General features: G+C 38.4%; 1 protein-coding gene and 1 pseudogene across 1 annotated transcript in view; both read left to right on the forward strand.

Moving 5' to 3' along the window:
* LOC122747862 (protocadherin Fat 3-like) overlaps positions 1-22152 on the forward strand; it is a 773714-nt gene that overhangs the window by 333010 nt on the left and 418552 nt on the right.
* LOC122746779 lies at positions 12865-13455 on the forward strand (annotated as a pseudogene).

Genomic DNA, 22152 nt, shown 5'->3' on the forward strand with positions numbered 1-22152 from the left:
ATGACTGCCTTTATTATATAGATAAGGAAATTGTGTCCCAAAGTAGCTAAAGAATTTCCCCAGGTCACACTTGCTTGTTAGCAAGTACATGAGACAGATTGGAACCCAAGTCTTCTTGATTTCATGTCTGCTGTTCATTCCATTATACTGTATTGCCTATTTCTGTCTCATTCTTTAATTTCCTTGGCCTTTCAGATGGTTTCTCATCTGATCTGGTTTTTTAACTGTTCATTTTAGATTCTTTGAATTAGCTCATATCTCTGTGATTGTTTGAGGACCAATCCAGTAGAATATTTCCTTGGCTTACATCAGAAGTTCCACTTCTAATGTGTGCTGTTATTTTTTTTTCTTTATTCTTTTTTGGCCTGTAATAAATTCCTTCAGTGAATTTTGGCATGCGTGCAAATTTTTAGTCAGCTAGTCAGCTGACATTTGGTATCTATCGTGCCCAAGACATTGTACCAAAGAAGGTACTTGTGCAACCCTAATCTAAAGCAATTTATAATTTAATGTAGGAGACAGGATGAGTACTCCATAAGCCAAATATGTATGTCTTTTGTAGTAATACATAATTAGATCAGCACTAGGCTTCAAATAGTACTTGACAGTAGAGACATTTAAGAGGATGATTCAAGTGACTGGAACAGAGTGGCAGTACTTTGAAAATGTAATACACACATACACACAATTTGCATTAAGCTAAATATTACCCTTGATAGAAATGAAGGGAACTCTAAAATCATCTGTAAATTCAGAAGAATGGAGTAAAAAATATCATTTTAAAATCATTTATTTTTAACTTTGCATTGTACCAATGTTGGCTGACCCTTCAATCCAGCAGGATTGTTATGAGATGGACACTTTATAAACCTAAACAGTCAAATCCAAATATGAGATGTTATTATCATTCTACAAAATCAGAGATTCAGAGCTAGAAGAGAGCACAGGGTTGAAATCATCCTCCTCTCATTTACAGATGAGAAGAAATAGATGTCTTTAAACATTAAGTGACTTGCCCAAGATCCCACAAATAGCAGAGTATCAACTCTTGATAGTCAGAACCTGGTCTCACTCTTAATCCAGGGCTCTTTCTGCCATGCTATCTCTTACTAGAGTAGCCTAGTAGTGCAATCTAAAGAGTGAGTACTCAGTCTGAAGTCAGGAAGATTTATCTTCATGATTTCAAATCCAGCCTTAGACACTTACTAACTGTGTGACCCTGGGCAAGTCACTTCACCCTATTTGCCTCAGTTTCTTCATCTGGAAAATGAGGTAGAGAAAGAAATGGCAAACCACTCTATTATCTCTGAGAAGAAAACCCCAAATGGGATCATGAAGAGTTGGATATGAATGAAATGATATCTCCTGCTATCTCCAATAACATATTTTTCTGTTCAATACCTTTTCCAAGACATTGGCTCAAGGTTTAGAGTAACTTGAAGGGACTTTGGAGTTCATCTACTCCACCTCTCTCATTTTATAGATAAAGAAATTGAGAACTAGAAAGGTTGAGTGTTTTGCCAAAGGTCATATAGGCAGTCTTGAAGTTGAAATTGCAGAGGAATTATGGATCTACACAGAGTTCCTGCAAAGGTAGCATTCTCCTGAGTTCCTTATACTGATAAAGTCACAGGTCCAGACCAAAAATAAATAAATAAATAAATTTAAAAACACCAGAAAAGGCCAATTTGTTGTTGTTATTCAGGTTGCAAAATTGTGCACATTATTAACTTGATCCATGCTAAATTTTTGCTTTAAAATGTTTTTTAACTGCTCTGAGCTTACAAAATTCAAGAATATCAGAGCTGGAGGGGACCTGAAGGATGAAAAGAGATACCTTGCCTCATAGTAGGTATCAGTAAATTATGCTTTTGTCTGGCTAGGGAGCTTAGAATGGTTCTTACATATTCAAATAAAGTTTCATTGTCTTTTAAAAACAACCCAAGCCATTCTTAGCTCATAGGCTATGTACCAAACAGTGTTAGAGCTGGGCCATAGCTTGCTCACTTCTAAGCCTATATTTTACATATAGTGTTAAAGGGACCTCAAAAGCCATTTTAGTTCAACTGCCTCATTTTAAAGATGAGGAATCGAGGGCTTAAAGATATTCAATGATCTGGTCACATAGGTATTAAATGCCAGAGCTGAGATCAGAACTCCATTAGACTCATTCTAACCTCTGCTCATTTTCTATTACACCATATTGCCACTCAAGACTTATCCCAACCATGGCTAGTGGTAGTTTTGGGTCCCTATACCTTGAAGGTCCTCCCATGTAAAGGTTACCACTGCCAGAGAAACTAGAAACAAAGAGAGGCAGAAGAATACTGAAATTCAATTTACAAATGTAGTTTCTTGACACATGAATGTTAGGAATTGGATGCTTAGAGAATTCGACTCATTGTGGTTTGACCAGCCTTTTTATTCTTGGCTAATTTCCTGAAAGCTTCCCAAATTACAGTGTCAATGGCATGTGAAAACATTCCTGTGCCCAAGGATTCTGTTTGACAGCAGAGACAATGATAAGGTATTTGAGAGACTTATTTGGTTGCAGAACGGCTGTTACTTAGTAGTTTAATATTGGCACTCTGCAGGAACCCATGCAAATGGCTGATTAGCCTTCCCTATTAAAAATAAAGCATTTTTATAGCAGATTTTAAAAGACTATGTCAACCACATCATTGAAGCACCAGATTTTAATGGGTTATGAGTAACTGTATTGTGCTTTTTACCTTCCCATCCCATCATAGTTTCAGTTAATATGAGAACATTTTTTATACTGATGGACTTCATTATCCTTTGGACAGTGTCTACATGATGGCAGATTCAACCGCAGAATGTTTCTGTGGGTGGATGTTGTTTTGCATGGTAGTTTTGAAGGATGTGTCCAAGTTTGCCTCCACTTTCCTTTAAATAAGGCAGTCACTCAGCAAGCATTTATTATGTGGTTACTGTGTGCCAGGCACTGTGCTAAGTCACGGGGGCAAGAGACAGTCCCCACTTGTGAGGAACTCACTGTGTAATGGGGAGACTGCATGCAAATAATTACATAGAGACAAGACATATGCAGGATAAAATGGAAATAATCAGCAGAGAGAAGGCATTAGCTTTGAGGCTTTTGGAAAGTGACCAAAAAGTGGAAGATTTTCAGATTATTGATTCTCAGGACCCTAGAAGGGTGCATAACCTCCTGTGAGAGCAGATACATATATGCCTCTAAGACAAATTAAAAATTTCCTAGCCTGGCATTTAAGGTTTTCCAAAACTTGGCTCCAATCTATCTTTTAATCTTATTTCACATCATCCCCCTTCATTTATTCAACATTCCAGCCAGACTGGATTACTCTTACTCAGACTTTACATATCATCTTTTACCTCCATCCACTTTCACAAGCCATTACCTGGTTTCTTAATGCACCCCTTCTCACACACTTCTCAGAATTTATCTTTAAAAATAAATTATTATTGTTATCTGTTGTTTTTGTATCACCTTCATTTCTCAATACATCATTTCCCCCTTTTACTCACCCCATACCATTCCTTATAATACAGACATTTTAAAAAGATGAGGGGAGTTGTCCAGTACAGTAAAACTAACACATCAAAAAAGTCTGATATTGTATGCAGCCTTACTCCACATCCCATAGTCCTTACCTCTATTTATATTTCCTTGGGGCCAACCTTGATAGTTAAAATTTCACAACATTTAGTTTTTATTTTACTTTGTTGTTGTTTTGGTTGTTCTTTTGATTTACATGGCTGTTAATGTGTATATTGTTTTCCTGGTTCTGTTTGCTTCACTTTGCATACATTTATATGTGTCTTTCCATGTTTCTCTCTATTTCCCCTCCTAGTTCTTTTTTTTTTTTTTTTTGGTGAGGCAATTGGGGTTAAGTGACTTGCCCAGGGTCACACAGCTAGTAAGTGTTAAGTGTCTGAGGCCAGATTTGAACTCAGGTACTCCTGACTCCAGGGCCGGTGCTCTATCCACTGCGCCATCTAGCTGCCCCCCTAGTTCTTTTTAATTCCTCTTCAGGTCCTGGTTCTGGCTTCTAGAAGTCAAAATCATAAATCTGCTGCTGCCTCATCCTGGAAATTCCCTTAGTGCCTTTGGTCTTCTTACCCTGAGCTGTCCACCTATGCCTATGGCTTTCTGGCCTTATCATCCTGGAATGTCCCTCTGTAAAACCACCCCCTTTTCCCATTGATGAGTTGCTTCCAGGGATTCATTTTGTGGAAAGACCCAAGTCGGCCTTCATTCTCTTTCTAGTCATGTTCCTGGATTCTGGACTTCAAAACATGTTCCCATGCTGGGTACCTTCATTCCCTCCTCATCCCCTCACCCCATTCCCCACTATCCTGCTTTTCAACTCTTTTGTGTGTTGTCTGTGCCAGACCTTCTGCAATCTCTCTTTCTAGTCTTTCCACTTAAGCTTCCACTCGAATGTTACCAATGGTAATTTTTTTTGCAAGGCAATGAGGGTTAAGTGACTTGCCCAGGTCACACAGCTATTAAGTGTCAAGTGTCTAGTGTCTAAGGCCAGATTTGAACTCAGGTCCTCCTGAATCCAGGGCTGGTGCTCTATCCACTGTGCCACCTAGCTGCCCCTCTCAATGGTATTTTAATCACTAAATCTGATGTTTTGTTTTGTGGGGGTTTTTTTCAGTTCTCATCCTTATTGAACACGTTGTAACCTTTGAAACTTTGGGGTTTGGTTTGGTTTGGTTTTGTGAGGCAATGAGGGTTAAGTGACTTGCCCAAGGTCACACAGGTAGTAAGTGTCAAGTGTCTGAGACTGGAATTGAACTCTGGTCCTCCTGAATCCAGAGCCAGTGCTTTATCCACTGCACCACCTAGCTGCCCCCACCTTTGAAACTTTTGATCATCTCCTTTGAAATCTCTTCTCATTAGGTCTTTATGGTATCCCTCTCTCCTGGTTCTCCTGCTATCTATTCAATTGCTATTTACTGTTCTTCTCTGCTGGTTCTTCATTTCTGTCGCACTCAGTAAGGAAGAGTAGTCCCTTAAGGCTGGGTCCCCCTTTTGGTTTGCTATATATTATTTGGCCTGGGAAGCTCATCATCTCCCATGGGTTCAATTATTGTCTAGTTGCAGATGATTCCCAGAGCATGTCTCCAACCTAGTCTTCTCCCTAAGCTACAAGGAATGCCACAAGTGTTTATTAAGCACTTATTATGTGCAAGTACTTTGCTGAGAGATGACTATAAAAAGAAAGGTAAAAATATAGCTCCTGCCTTCCAGAAACATATTTTCCAAGAAGGGAAAGCTAAGTCTTGCTTTACCAACTAACTTCTGGATTTCTCAAACTGAATGTTTTATGGGCATCTCAAACTCAACATATTTAAAACAAAACTTAATATCTTTTCACTCACATCCTCCTGTCTACTGAACATTTCAGTTATTATCAAGGGCACTGCCATCCTCTTAATCACCCTGCCAGTCCCAATACCTTGATGCCATTTTTAACTCCTCACCTACACCATATACCCAATCAATTGTCAATCCTCGTTATTTTACTTTCACAACACTTCTCATCTATGTCTCCATCTTTTCACAAGTACAGCCCTGTTTCAGGTCCTCATTTCCCCTGGTATTTACTACTGCAGTAGCTTTTCTTTGGTCTCTCTGCCTCAAGTCTCTCCTTCCTGCACCCCATCCTCTTCAGCCACCTAGGGTAGTTTTCTGAAATGTATGCCTTCCCATGTTACATATGAGTCCCATTTTCCCAAAAGCTCCCCCAAGAGTTGATGCCTATTGCATCCAGAAATGAAATATAAACTCCAATGTCATGTAGAGTTTTCCATAACCTGGTTCCTTCCCTTATTTTCAGTCTTCTTATGTCTTTCATACTCAACATTCTACCAGCATTGGCTTACTTACAGTCCCTACAACATGACCCTCTGTGCCTTTGTATTTTCTGTCTCCCGCCCCTAGAATGCTTTATTCCTTCACCTCTGTTTCTGGGTTTCTTGACTTCTTTCAAGTGTTAGCCCCCAGGAGGGAACTTGGCTCCTCCTCCAGAAGGCATTTCCTGGTACCTCCAATGGCTAATGTGCCAGTCCCCTCTCAGTGCCTTCCATCTGATTTGTATTAATCTATGTAGCTGTTTACATGTTATATCTGCCTTCTTAGAATTTATTCTTTTTGAGGGCAGGGACTAGGGTTTTTGCTTTTTTTTTAAACCTAGCTTTGAGCACAGTTTGTAGCTCATAGTAAGTACTAAATAAATGCTTGTTGACTTGACTTACATTGGAAAAAATGGATGGATCTGACAAGATGGATGAAAGTGTAAAAAGCTGGAGGTGAGTCTCATTAAAGAGTCTATTTCGCATTATCCAGGTGAATAAATCTGAAATCTGAATTTGGGTGGTAATAGGGAGAATGATGAAATGGAAGAAGTTTGGGGGAGATTTTATGGAAGGCAAATCCATAAGAAGACTTAATGACCAGAGGTTGAGATGAGTGAGGGAGGAGGAGGAGGAATTAAAGACAGATTCTGGAAGGGTTTTGAACCTGGAGAAATGGAGAAATGGGCAGCAAGGTAGTACAGTAGATAGAGTGTTGGCCCTGGAGTCAGGAAGACTCATCTTGTTGAGTACAAATCTGGCCTCAGGGACTTACTAGCTGTGTGACCCTGGGCAAATCACTTCACCCTGTTTGCCTCTGTTTCCTCATCTGTCAAATGAGCTGGAGAGGGAAATGGCAAACCATTCCAGTATCTTTGCCAAGAAAACCCCAAATAGGATGATGAAGGGTTGGACATGACCTAAACAACTGAACAGTAGCAACAACAACAAATGGGGAAATAGTTTAACCATTGACAGAAATTAGGATAGTTGGCATAAATAGGCTTAAGAGCCATAAGCATACCTGGAACAGGCTCTTTGAATAACTTCTTTTCATGGAGGGGAAAGGTTGGTAAATTTGATTTTGGACAATTGAGTTTGAAGTGTTGGTGGTGCAACTAAATGCATAGCCACTCTCTCTTTCTCACATTTCTGGCAGGATTACGAGGGATAGGAAAACTTCTGCCAGTGAGAAATTTGCATTTTCTCAGCTAAACCCCTTCTATTTTTATTAAATTTTGCTTTTTTCCCCTTCACTTTTCATTCTCAGAAGGTCATTGTTCTCTTCATGTTGTGGTTCAACATCAAGGCCAACTGGCCAGTTTGCAATTGAGTGATGAGTATGACAGAAATATATCATTCTCTGACAGGTTATCTATCTTTTGTTCTAATGCCTATAAGCCACTGAAAATCTGAACATCTTAGTAACCCCTAAAAGAGCAAAATTACCCTCCAGAAAGAGAGGAAAAACTGTCTGGTGATCAGACAGCCAGAACTCCTAAAATCCTGTTAAGTAGAGTTTTTCAGTTATTTCTTGCCAGGCCTCGCCACATTAATTAAGCTATGAATTATTCCACTGCTGGCCCCTGGGCTATAGAGGGATTGTAGTTTGTGTTGGTGGAGGGAATATGCACCCTAATAAAATCCACGTTCTACTGGACTCAGGCTCTGTGAACAGCTTCATCCAGGGCTTCATCTTGGAATAGTGGTGATCTTTGCTTTTCTGAGACTCTGTCTGGAGTTGAGGCTGGAAAATCTCTGAATGTTAGAGACAGCAGGAGAGAATAGGCACTTCTCCTCTCAACATTGCCTTTTTGCCTGACAAAGAAAAACTAACTTTAACTTGGAACATTGTTTTTCAAAGACACTCTGTCTATCTCTCTTAGCCTATATGTGGCTAGCCCCATATGTTTTGATTTCCTCGTCAGTCAGTGTATTTTCCAATGGATAAAGAACCTTTCAGCACTGATATTTTTCATACGATATGTATCTATTATAACATCAGCTCTCTGAATTTGAGCTTGTTGAATGTAAGTTTTTAGAAACATAGTAATGTAATGTCAGACATTTTAAAATATTATTTTGACTTTCTTGGTTACCCTGAATTAGCTAGCTATATGTGGAATCAGGGAGATATGTTCAAATCCTTCCTCAGACACTTATAATGTGTGAGACTCCTTGAGCAAGTTACTTGCCTCTTCCAGCCTCTGTTTTCTCATCTGTAAAAGAATAGTAAAATAATTATTTCATAGGCTAGTGATTTGGGTCAAATAAGAGATAAACACAATTACATAATTACATAAACATAATTACAACATACACATGCATTTGTATGTAGACATAGATATATAGATATGAATGTGAATAGTGCTTTGCAAACCACAAAGTGCTCTATAAAGGTTGGTCATAATTATTGTTATCCAGATATGAGCTATCTTATTTTTTATCCCACATATGTGATTTCATTGGTATTAGGCACTCAAGGGTGGGGAAACTACCTCTACCAATGCAGTTTCTGCCCTGTAACAGTCTTAGATCATTCTCTGGAACACTGAGACATTAAGTGATTTCTTGAGAGTCCCACAAGACCTCTGTGTCTGAGACAGGATTTGAACTCACATTTTTCTGATTCCAAGCTCACCTTTCTAGCCACTATACCATGCTGGTCTTCTGAGTTATTATATATTATTTGAACCTCCTAAACTTCTTTCTTCCCTATCCTATGCATTTTGCTGACATAAAGTCTGAAACTTATTTGAATAGACTCACATTCAAAAATAGGAAGAAAACCCAGCAACCTAATTCTATCACCTTCTGTGATTTCTAATCACCCCCTACAAACTGTAAAGCAGTTTGTTTAAACCATGCCAAAACAAGAGATTACTACTGGTCCTTTTGTTGTGCTTTTAAAGAAACACGAAGTTGCTTTTAAAGCCAGCATTTAGATTTGTTATTTAAACAACTTTCACTAGGCACACAAATATAGAAATTCTTTAAGACACAGCCCATCTCCAACAAACACCATAGGCAGAGTTCTAAACAACAAAATAGTTTGAAGAAAAAGCCAATTCTCCCCCATCCCCCAAGGACCTCATTTCAGGGAATTGATATTTGTATATATTCTGTATGTTTGTGATTGAACATGCATACCAATTTTTTTTTGCAAAATCATAACTAAAATGAAGTTTCCCTACCACCCTTTGGAGTAACAGTTTATAGAATGAGTTTGCATTTGTCACAGTTTTCATTGGAACCTTTATTTCTTGGATCTAAGCAAGTAGAAACATTTCACCACAATTAAAAAGAGAAGACCAATGTAAGGGTAAAGTGTATGTTAGAAGTCGCCACCATTTAATGCATGGAACAGGAATGGGAATTGGAAAAAGATCCAGGAAATCTATGGAAGATGAGAACAAGAGAACTCAATTAGAGAGAGCAATACCTTTCTTTTCCTTTTGGGCCCTGGTTATACCCCCTGAGCCTTTGTCACAATTATAGCTTGCTTTCTTGCTTGGGGGAAAAAAGCAGGAAGCAAAACATTTGTTGTTTTCATTGTGGGGAAAAGAAATGGATTTCAAAAATTCCATTAATTTGTACTGTTTACAGTAGAGGAGCCATAACTAAATTAACCTAACCTAATTATCAGACTGTTATACTGTGGAAGAGATTCAGTCAATGCTCTTGACAAGGAAAATAAAAAGCATTTTAGTGAGGTTAAAACCTCAAGAGATGATAAGAAGCAAAAATCCCAGATTGAGATTGTAGGTTAGAAAGCTTTTATGAAAGGTATTTACTAAATGCTATTAATAATGATTACTGGGGGCAGCTAGGTGGAGCAGTGGATAAAGAACTGGCCCTGGATTCAGGAGGACCTGAGTTCAAATCTGACCTCAGACACTTGACACTTACTAGCTGTGTGACTTTGGGCAAGTCATTTAACCCTCATTGCTCCCCTCCCCTCAAATGATTGTTATCTTACATAATATATATGAAGAAACACTTGTTCATTCTATCTTTTTTCATTTGAGTACCCTTACATGGGTGGTTCACATAGTCATCCCACAAGTTTAAGACCTGAGTTGAAATTCAGCCTCAAAAACTTACTAGATGTATAATCCTGGGCAAGTCACTTAATCCTGTTTGCTTCAGTTTCCTCATCTATAAAATGCGTTGAAGAAGAAAATGGCAAACCATTCCAGACCAAGAAAACCCCAAATGGGGTCATGAAAAGTTAGACATGAGTAAAAAACATTTAGAATGTATGCTTCTTGAGAATAAACTGTCCAGCTTGTGTTTTGTTTTGCATAGTTCCTGATATATAATAATTGCTTTGTAAATGCTTTATCATTCATTACTTCATTTGCATTTGACAAGACTTTTTTTCTGACCTCTTTCAGCTGTTAATTCTTCCCCCACCTCTGCAAATTAATTTGTATTTATTTTATATATATACTTTAAATATGCAAACATGTTGTGCTCCCTAGTGGATTGTAAGCTTTTGAAGGCAGGGTGTTTTATTTTATTTTTTGTCTTTGTATGCTCTATGCCTAGCACAAGGACTGATCTAACACCAGGCACTTAATGAATTCTTTTTGACTGATGGTTCAAATTTTAATAATTATTTTTTCACAGAAATCTGTAAAGTGGGTCATACAAATAAATTTGAGTATATTGAACCCCTAATAATATTTGCTAGTATCATAGGATTTTTGCTGTAGTGGAGATTCTTATGAGATTACCTCCCATCTACTCTGTGTATAACTTGTATATATCTAATTATCCACATGTTGTGTCCCCAATTAGAATGCGAGCTCCTTGAAGGCAGGAACTACTTTTTATCTTTCACTGTATTCCTAGCAGTTATTGCAGCAAATAAGTACTTAATAAATGTCTTTTGACTGATAGATGGATTGATTTTACAAAGAGGAAACTGAGGTTGAGAAAATGGATGTAATTTATTTGTGATGACATTACCAAAAAGATAGTATAGTCTGTATTCAAACCCACTGCTCTTGATGCCAAATCTAGTGTTGTTTCTACCACATACTGTCTCCCACTGTTAAGAATTTGTCTTCCATGTAAGTTAGTGATTGTATGTATCTCTGTCGATGTGAATTTGTTTGATGTGCACAAATACACACATATACATATATAATACACTAATATGTATGTATTCACTCTGTTTACACATACACACACCCGTACACCTCCACCCACACTCCCAGCAATAAACCTTAAAAGGTACAGAGACTCTTTATAAACATATCATGATGTAACTTACCATTTACATGGAGAACTTCTCTCCAAAGAGGTGATTTTTTCCCCTCACAAAGCTATGTTTTAAAAATAATAATGTCTGTCATGTTTTAACAATAGCTTCATTCTTATTTCCATAACAGAGTGGAAAGTATCTTTATTGTAAGAAAGTGTGTGTGTGTGTGTGTGTGTGTGTGTGTGTGTGTGTTGGGCTTAGATATGCATTTTCCCCGGTCATTAGCTCAGAGTAATTCCTCTTTAAGTCTAAAATGCTTTTGAGAGGAAAAGAACAATCTCTACAGAACCGTGACTTGAATCTTAAACCCATTTACTCAGATGGGCTGGGAAGAATGTCCAATGTGATCCCTGACACCGATCATCCTTGCTTCCACAGATGGTAAGGAGTGAGCCTAAATGGAATTAGAGAGGGGCTAATACCTGACCATGCATCTGACTCAACACTTTCATCCTGCAGAGAGAGAGAGAGAGAGAGAGAGAGAGAGCGCAAGCTTGGGTCCTGACATTTTATTAAAAACCCCACAGCACTTTTTAGAGGGGAGGAATATTAATTAACCCTGTGCTCTGGCCAAATTCTAGTTTAGTTAATTAATTGTCTGCCTTACAGAACAACTTTCCTTTTAGCACATAGTTTTCTTTATTGATTGCATGTGCCCTCATTAGTCTGAGGTGTGGCCTTACCTCCTAGAGAGCATGCATTCTATCAAGAGGGTGGTTGGTTTAACCAGACTTTGAGACCTCTGCATGTGTTGTTTGCTGATCATCTGTTCTCTTCCCCCCCAAAAAAAAAACAAAACAACAACAACAAAGCTCTACATTTTGTGAAATTTGAGTTTACTCAGATATTCAAATGGCTCTCTTAGCTTACTGATAAGAGTGTTCCTTGTGGGTGGTAGAGGGCTAAACCCATCTGAGCCTGACATACTAGTGTACTTTTGCCCTTGACATCTTATAAGACAAGTTCCTGAGGTCTTCTTTTGCTTTCTTTCTCTCTTTTTTTTTTTTTAGTGAGGCAATTGAGGTTAAGTGGCTTGCCCAGGGTCACACAGCTAGTGAGTGTTAAGTGTCTGAGGCAGGATTTGAACTCAGGTACTCCTGATTCCAGGGCTGGTGCTCTATCCACTGTGCCACCTAGCTGCCCCTTTGCTTTCTCTTAATACCCAAGTATGAATCTGTCAATAAATAGATTATTAAGTGTAATAAAATTTTATTAAGTACTTACTATGCATAAGGATCTGTGCTAGGTGCTGGTGATACAAAGAACTAATTAAATGGGCCTGCCTTCAGGGAGCTTATATAATATTATGAGAGATGGCGTGTATACAACTAAGTTTATAAAATATATACAAAATAAAGAAAAGGTAATTTTGTCAGATAAGGCACTAGTGCTTGAGAGATTCAGAAGAGGCCTCATGAGGGAGAAGTGCTAAAAGGTGAGGAAGGGATGCAGGCATAGGGGACAGACAACCAGCACAAAGGCATAGACATGGACTTTTATGTGTGCTGACTAGCAAGTAGGCTAGATGAACCAAACTGTAGAATTTATGAGGGAGAATTATGTATAGTTGACTAAAATGGGAGGTGGAAGCCAAGTTGTAAGGGGCTTTAAATGCTAAACAGAGTATTTCATTATTGAAAGGGACAAATTTGCTGTTGTTATTTAAAAGTTTCTTTTTTTAATAATTGAAACATAGCTTCCTTTTCTGCGCTGCGGCTGCAGCCATGAGTATGCTCAGGCTTTAGAAGAGGCTTGCCTCTAGTGTCCCTCGATGTGGAAAAAAGAAGGTATGGCTTGACCCCAATGAGACCAATGAAATTGCCAACGCCAATTCCCGTCAGCAGATACGGAAGCTGATTAAAGATGGGTTGATCATCCGGAAGCCTGTTACTGTGCACTCCCGTGCCAGATGCCGGAAAAATACTCTGGCTCGACGGAAGGGCAGGCACATGGGCATTGGTAAGAGAAAGGTTACTGCCAATGCTTGTATGCCTGAGAAGGTGACCTGGATGAGGCAAATAAGGATTCTACGGTGGCTACTCTGAAGATACCGTGAATCCAAAAAGATTGACCGCCATATGTACCACAGCCTGTACTTGAAAGTGAAGGGTAATGTGTTCAAGAATAAGCGGATCCTCATGGAGCACATTCATAAACTGAAGTCAGACAAGGCCTGGAAGAAGCTCCTGGCTGACCAAGCTGAAGCTCGCCGGTCCAAGACTAAGGAAGCACGAAAGCATCGGGAAGAGTGTCTACAGGCTAAGAAGGAGGAGATCATCAAGACTTTTTCTAAGGAGGAGGAGACCAAGAAATGATTCTCCCCCCCATCTCCTCTGTACATAGTACCCTTCTATTTGGCTCATACAATAAAACTTAACAGACTGTCAAAAAATAATAATAATAATAATTGAAACATAAGGTTTGAAAGGGTATCAGCTTCCCTTACCTTGTGTAATGTTTAACTACCAATGCAGTGAAAATGTCTAACCCCAGGAAGGGCAGAGCCAAGATGGCAGAGGAAAGACTTTAAATGCACAGTGTTTCTGATACAATAACCCACAAAACAGCAATAAAAGAACCCCTGGAGCACAAAAACCCACAAAAATATGGGCTGAGATTATTTTCCAGCCATAGATATATTAAAGGGGGCTATGCTGAGCTACTGGTAAAGTCCAACCCCACGATCATGCCAACAGAGACCCCAGACATGCTGCACCAGAGGGACTTAACCCATGAGCCTCCAAATCAGCTGCAGCACCAGCCTCTTCTGGAACTGAGCTTCTGGTCAGGTTAGAGGGCTGAACGGCTGGCTGGGGAAAAGTGTAGGGGTGTCAGCAGGACCTATGGAGGAATTCAGCTGTCCCTCCCCATTGGGGAACCAGGAAGAAATCCTGAGCAGTGGGAGGCCCAGGTGGGAGAGGGGCACAGGCTTGTCAAAGCTAAGAACCACAAAACAGAAAGCTTTGCTGGTTGGTTGTTTATTAAGTAGGCTTGAGGTTATCTTTGGACCACAGAACAGGCCAGGTGAGAGAAAAACCTGCCCTCCCTCAAACCAAAGCACCTGGGACCTTCTGAAGCTGGGGATAGTAGTGGAGCCTAGAAGCAGGGTCCCCTATTGGGGAGTTAAAAGTCAAGTAAAAGAGGGCAAGATGAGCAAGCAAAGAAAGTTTAGAAGTACAGAAAGTTTCTTTAACAACAAGGAAAATTGAGGTGCACCCTCAGAAGAGGATAACAACCTCAGGGCCCCTACATCCAAAGCTTCCAAGAAAAATATGAACTGGTATCAGGTCATGGAAGCTCTCAAAAGGGACTTTGAAGAGAAAGTAGGAGAGACAGAAGGAAGATGTAGAGAAAGAGAGTAAAGAATGGAAAGAGAAATGAGAGAGATGCAGGAAAGTCATGGGAAAAAAGTCAACAGCTTGAAAAGTCAAATGGAAAAGGAGATTTTAAAAAGCTGTCTGAAGAAAATAATTGCATAAGAATTAGTATTGAACAAATGGAAGCTAGTGACCTTATGAGAAATCAAGACACAGTAAAGCAAATCCAGTTGAATGAAAAAATAGAGAGCAATGTGAAATATCTCCTTGGAAAAATAGCTGACCTGGAAAATAAATCCAGAAGAGATCATTTGAAAATCATTGCACTACCCGAAAACCAGGGAAAATTGCCCTGATATTCTAGAAGCAGAAGCTAAAATAGAAATTGAAAAAAATCCACTGGTCACCTCCTGAAAGAGATCCCAAAAGGAAAACCTCCAGGAATATTATAGCCAAATTCCAGAGCTCCCAGGTCAAGGAGAAAATAATGTAAGCAGCTAGAAAAAAATAAATTCAAATACTGTGGAGCTACAATAAGGTTAAAACAAGATCTAGCAGCATCTACATTCAAGAACCAGAGGGGATGGAATATGATATTCTGGAGGTCAAAGGAACTGGAACTATAGCCAAGAATCACATACCCAGCAAAACTGATTATAATCTTTCAGAGGAAAAAATGAGACTTCAATGAAAAAAAGGACTTTCAGGCATTTGTGATGAAAAGACCTGGACTGAATAGAAAATTTGACTTTCAAATACAAGACCCTGGAGAAATCTAAAAAGGTAAACAGGAAAAAGAAACCATGAGGGACATTAAAACGTTAAACTGTTTACATTTTTACATGAGAAGACGATACTGCCAACTCGTAAGAACGTTCTCAGTAAGGAATACACAGAGGACACAGCTCTGAACTGAATATTAAGGGATGATATCTGTAAAGCATTCATTTTTTGTTTATCCTTGTTCTTTGTGGGGCAAACAGGGTGGGGTGTCATATCTGGGGCCAGATTTGGGCTTAGGGCCTCCTGGGTCCAGGGTTGGGGCTTTGTCCACTGTGCCACTTAGCTAACCCATGATGACATCTGTAAAATAGGGTTGAGGGGTAGGAGGAATAGACAAGGGGAGGGGGAAGAGGAGAGGTGGAATGGGCAGAGGTAGTTCACATGAAGGAAACAAGATAAAAGCTTATGGAAGGGAGGGGAAGAGTGGGAAGGAGTAGGGGAGTGATTGAACCTTAATATCATCAGAATTGGCTCAAAGAGGGACTAACATACATACTCAAGTGGATATAGTAATATATTTTTGCCCTGAGGGAAAGTGGGAGGGGAGGGAGATAAGGGGGGGGAGAGAAGAGGGGAAGGAGGGGAAAAATAAATTAATAATAATAATTACAACAATAATAATAAATTATCAACAGGAGATCCACCTGTTAGCAGGAAAAAAATATCTAACCGCAAACCTTTATGCTCCAATTTAAGCCCATTTCTTATTCCATAAAGATGGAGATAGCTGAGCACTGTCATTCATTCGTTGATTCCATCCTTCCTTCATTTATTTGTTAACAAAAACCTAAGGGGGCAGCTAGGTGGCACAGTGGGTAAAGCACCAGCCCTGGATTCAGGAGTACCTGAGTTCAAATCCGGTCTCAGACACTTGACACTTACTAGCTGTGTGACCCTGGACAAGTCACTTAACCCCCATTGCCCTGCCAAAAAAAAAAAAAAAAACCTATTGCATATATACTCTATAGAAAGCACTAGGTTATATGGTGCTATCTAGCACCACCAGAAACTAGGTAAGTTCTAGGAGAGAAATGATTATAAATAATAATAATTCACATATGTATAGTGTTTTAAGGTTTGTACCCTTTAAATAACAATGGTTATAGGTTATTGATAATTACACATATACTCAGAAGCTGAAAGCATGGGCAAATTTGTCTGCATTATTTTTCTCCTCAATCAGCCTGAGTTTAAGTGACTGCTATGTGTCAGTCACCACGCTAGGCTCTGAGGTTACAGACAAAAATGAAAAGGGCCCTGTCATCAAGGAGTTTATATTCTATCTGGGATGACAGGACATACAAATGTATTTATATGCAAGTTATGTACAAAATAAATACAAAGTAAGTTTTTAAAATATTAATAATAATAAACATTTTTATTTATAGTTTTGAATTCCAAATTCCATCCCTCCCCTAGGGCCCTTCCCCTCTCCCTGAGGTAGAAAGCATTCAGATATAGGTTACATGTATGGAATTATATAAAACATTACCATATTAGTCATTTTGTATAAGAAAGCAAATGAAAGAAAGTGAAAAATAGCATGCTTCAATCTGTGTTCCATCAATATAAGTTCTTTCTCTGGAGGTGGATACTATGCTTTATCATTAGGGCAAAGGCACTTCTAGTAGCTAGGAAATCAAGAATAAACTCATAAAAGAGGTAGTGTGAAAATTAAAACCTTTTTCTCCTTTTTCTTGTTTCTCCACCCCTAAAAACAAAACAAAACGCAAAACCTTAGCTAATATGGAAATTTGTTTTGCATGACTTCATATTTGCAGTGGGTTTAATGCTTCCTGCTCTATCAATAAGAGGAGGAAGGGGGAAGGAAAGAAGAAATAATTTAAAATGGCAAATAAAACAAAAATTGAATTTTTTATAAAGACTTAAAAAATAGGGGGAAGCTAGGTGACTCAGGGGATAAAGCACTGGCCCTGGATTCATTAGGACCTGAGTTCAAATCCAACCTCAGACACTTGACACTTACTAGCTGTGTGGCCCTGGGCAAGTCACTTAACCCTCATTGCCTCCCCCCAAAAAAAGACTTTAAAAATGAAGGGGAGGGGGGCAGCTAGATGGCGCAGTGGTTAAAGCACCGGCCCTGGATTCAGGAGTACCTGAGTTCAAATCCAGCCTAATACACTTGACACTTACTAGCTGTGTGTCCCTGGGCAAGTCACTTAACCCCCATTGCCTGCAAAAAAAAAAAAAATGAAGGGGATGCTTGAGCTCAGCTATAATACTGAGGGATGCTGAGACATAAAAATGAGGGAGGAGTATATCCTAAGCATGATAGACAGGCAATACAAGGATGTGGAGATGAAATGGCTGAGGAACAACAATAAGGCAAATATCTTTTCATTGGTAACAAATTCCCAATCTTTTTTTTTTCAAAATTTCAGTTTTATACATTTATAGAACTGAAAAAAAAAAAAAAACTTTTGACAGGTATGTAAATTAATGCCCATTGGTACATAGCTTGGAAAAATTTGTGCAGTACCTGAAAAAGAATCCAGGCTTTGAGAAAGTAAGAAATTTATGCAAGCCAAAACTGTAGTGCACATCACCAGATTTGTGTTTCTTTAACTTCACCTTCTGCTGGAGTTGTTACTAGAAAATCAGGGCATAGCAAAGGCTGTCCAAAAGGAACATTTTAACAATAGTTAAATATGATGTATATGCATTCTATTTTTCTCCACCAATTTGGAAGAGTTCAAAGCCAGTGAGACTTTTTAAAATGTGTAGCTCAATTTTAGTCTCTAGGTTCTGAGCTGACAAGGTATACTGTCCCTTCTCATTAACTACAAATAAAAGCTAGCATTCAGCCCCAAGCACTTTTCCTTAATCTTACCCATACCTCCCTAGGTTCAAGCCATGGTAAATAACAGGGAATCAAGACAGCTTCAATTTCAGTTTGTCATTGTTTTCAACAACTGTCATGGGTTTTTTTCTTTTACTTTTGTAAAGATAAAAGATGTTTAATCAATAGAAAATAACAGGTACAGGGGAGAAATATGAAACCTAAATGTGTGCTGGTGGAGATCCAAGAGAGTTGTGTGGTCTCTACTTATTGGGGGTATGAGCATATGTGTGTTTTTGTCAAAGACCTATAATTTCATTAGTGTTAGCAAATCCCTATGAAAAAAACACAGACTGGCACCTGCTTTGGACTGATTAGTCTTAGAATTTTACTTTCCCCACTGAGAGGTTAAATGAATTGCCCAGGGTTACTCAGCCAGTATGTGTCAGAGGCAAATTTTGAGCCTACTTCTGACAAATTCTAAGGCCAGGCCTCTAGCCACTAAGCCAGATGTGTCAAACAAGTACCTGAGGCTGAATTAGATTAAAGTATAATTGAGAAATATTTAACAAAATAAATAAAAATACAATATAACATAAATAATCTTTATATATGGTTTTCTAAGTCAATCAGTGGCCTGAATATCCTTATGGAAGGTTTAGTGGCCCTATTTCTATTTGAATTTGAAACCACTACACTAAGTCCCTGCTACACAAATGAATATAACAAAATCTTTTAGGAACATCTGCAAAGAATAAGAATGTCAAGTCATATCAGTAAGTATTTATTAAGTACTCACTATATGCCAGGCCAGGTGAAAGATAGAGTGCCGGTCCTGGATTCAGGACGACAACGACTCTTCCTGATTTCAAATCTGATCTCAGTCACTTACTATCTGTGTACTAGTACTTCACCCTGTTTGTCTCAGTTTTCTGTAAAATGAGCTGGAGAAGGAAATTATAAACCACTCCAGTATCTCTGCCAAGAAAACCTCAGATGGGGGGTGGGGTCTCTGTCTATGGGGTTTTCATACTGTCTATGGATTTTTCTTAGAAGATATTAAAGTGCTTTGCCACTTCCTTTTCTAGTGGATTAAGACAAAAGGAGGTTAAGTGACTTTCCCAGGGTCACACAGCTAGCAAGTGACTTAGGGTTATGTTTGAATTCAGGTCTTTCTGATTCTAGACCCTGCACTCTATCCACTAAACCACCTAGCTACCTCTCTATTACACTATGCTACCTCTCAAAGAGTATCATAGCATGTGGTATTCCACAAGTATCTTCACTTCTTCAATGTATGAAATTCATAACCTATAAAGGTAGATTTTTTAAGCAACATGCTACCTAAAAAGCAGTCCATGAAATCAATCGAGGGGAAGCTCTGATGGAGATGCCCCTTTAAGATGAGCCAACACTTGTGTCCCACCTTCTCTGGTTATCTGTGATATTAACTGGTGACTTTGGAACCCTTGCAGAAGTTTGGATGACATTGTATTTTAGACAGGGTATCATTTGAGACCACCTGGAGGGTGACATAGGAGCTAAGTAGTAAGGAAGGAGAAGAGTAATTAACTGATGTCAAATAAGTGAATGACCAAGCATATCCTTAGAAGTGTGGAGAATTCAACTAATTTATACACAGATTCTTCTTTTTATTTTCTGTTTCAAGTGTTCAAGCCATATTACATGAGACTAGCATGCATCCTTTTCCCCCTTTGAGTATATTTTTGTTTGAGAATAAAAAAGAACAATTATGGCTAATATATGTTCGTGCTGAGATCAACTAATTCTAGTTCAAGCTGTGCACAGTTATACAGTGCAAAATAAATAAGTATTATCTATCTCCTTGTACAATTAAATAGTAAAACACTAAAGAATTCATTTACTTCCTTTGTTATGGAGAAAGCATAAATGCTACATTAAATAGAACAAGTATATGAACATCAGTATCTTCCCCTCCCACACAGAGAAAAAGGTAAGCTGAAAGTTGGGAAGAAAGACTTATATGATCATACTAAGAAAAATTAATGAAAGAATGATGATGCCTGATGACTTATGGGTAGACTTTTGCGTCCCAACACTCAGACATTAAATAGTTAATTTAGAAAGTGATTGAACAGGATGTATGTTTTTTCTATATTGTTAAATCCTAGAATATCTGACTGTGATTTGCATTTTAAGGCAAATTTTTTTAAAAATTGGAAGTAAATTTGCTCTTTTTGTGTCGTGCTTATGAGATTGGGTAAATTCTAAAGGGGCTTGTCTCATCGGGAACCTTAGGTAGGAATTTTGTTCTAATGGAGACCCATAAATATTTACAGAGCACATAAAATGTAATTAACTGAGCAGGAGGAAAGACTACCAGGTGATGAGTGGGAATACCCCAATGCTCTAGAGTAGTTACTGCCTTGTTTTGTCCTCCTTGAATTATGCCCTTCCCCTTTTCATGGCTAGTTACTAGTTATAGGGAGCCATACTACTGATGAATAAGGGTTGGGTCATCTTATTCATATCCCAGTTCACTGAAATTGTCTCTTGTTCTTGTGACCCTGACCATCCCCTCTCGTCCCCTCATTGCCCTGCAAAACAAACAAACAAACAAACAACAAAAGGCAATACAGCTTATAAACTCGAGGAGTTTATATTGGGGGGGGGGTAGTTTAATGAGGGTTAAGTGACTTGCCCAGGGTCACACAGCTAGTAAGTGTCAAATGTCTGAGGCCGAATTTGAACTCAGGTCCTCTTGAATCCAGGGCTGGTGCTTTATCCACTGCACCACCTAGCTGCCCCAAGTAACTTACATTCTAATGGAATTTGAACTCACAAATTAGTTGAATGATTGAAATATAATATGTTCTTTAAATATTTTGTCAAAGCTGTATTTGTCTTAAACTGGAAACTCTTACGCCTTCCTTCAAGGTCCAACTCTACAGATACTTATTCCATAAAACTGTTCTTAATGATTCCTGACAAAATAAATTCAGATCTGAGTCATTTTGCTTTTCCCCTGACTCATATATGGGACACTTAGGAGCTGGAAGGGAGTTGCATGTCTCCACAGCAGAGTGGAGACAGTGGTCTCAGTTCCTCAGTATGATGAATTTAAACCTAAAAGAAAAGATTGAGAGGGTGGCTTACCCATCTTCAATAATTTGATGTGTTAAGAGCTATAAGACTTTTATTGTTTGGCCCCAGAGTCTAGAACTAGGAGGAATTGGTAGAAATCTCAAAGGGGCAAATTTCTTTCTTTAAATGTATTTTATTTATTTCATTAAATATTTCCCAATTACATAAAAATTTAACATTCTTTTTTTTTTAAATTGAGTTTGAAATTTTCTTCTTTGTGCCCCTTCCTGATCCTTTGTGAAGGCAAGCAATATGATATTGATTGCATATATGAAGTTATGCAGTACATATGTCCCTATTAGCTAAGTTGCAAAAGAGATGGAAGGTGGTATCCCGGAGTTGTTTTAATTTGCATTTTTCTAATCAATAGTGATTTAGAGCATTTTCTCATGTGACTATTGATAACTTTGGTTTTTTAGAAAACTGCTTGTTCTATTCATATCCTTTGAACATTTATCAATTTAGGAGTGGCTTGTATTCTTATAAATTTTACTAAGTTCTCCATACATTGGAGAAATGACACCCTTATCAGAAAAACTTGTTGCAAAAAAATTTCCCCAGTTTCCTGCTTCCCTTCTAAATCTTGGCTGCATTGTTTTTATTTTTGCAAAACTTTTTGTAATTTGATGTAATCAAAATTAACCAATTTATACTTCATAATGCTCTCTTGTTCAGTCATAAGTTCTTCCCTCATCCATAAACCTGACAGGTAAAATATTCCATGCTCTCCTAGTATGCTTATGATATCACACTTTATATCTCAATCACGTACCTAGTTTGACCTTATCTCAGCATAAGATGTTAGTCCAGCCTAATTTCTGCCAAACTCTTTTCAATTTTTCCCAGAAATTTTTGTCATATAGTGAGTTTTTGCCGCCAAAGTTTGGATCTTTAGGCTTATCAAACACTAGATTACTGTGGTCATTTGTTGTTGCATATTGAGTAAATTAATCTTTTCCACTGATCTACCATTCTATTTCTTAGCC

This window comes from Dromiciops gliroides, chromosome 3, assembly GCF_019393635.1.
Source record: "Dromiciops gliroides isolate mDroGli1 chromosome 3, mDroGli1.pri, whole genome shotgun sequence".
NCBI lineage: Eukaryota > Metazoa > Chordata > Mammalia > Microbiotheria > Microbiotheriidae > Dromiciops > Dromiciops gliroides.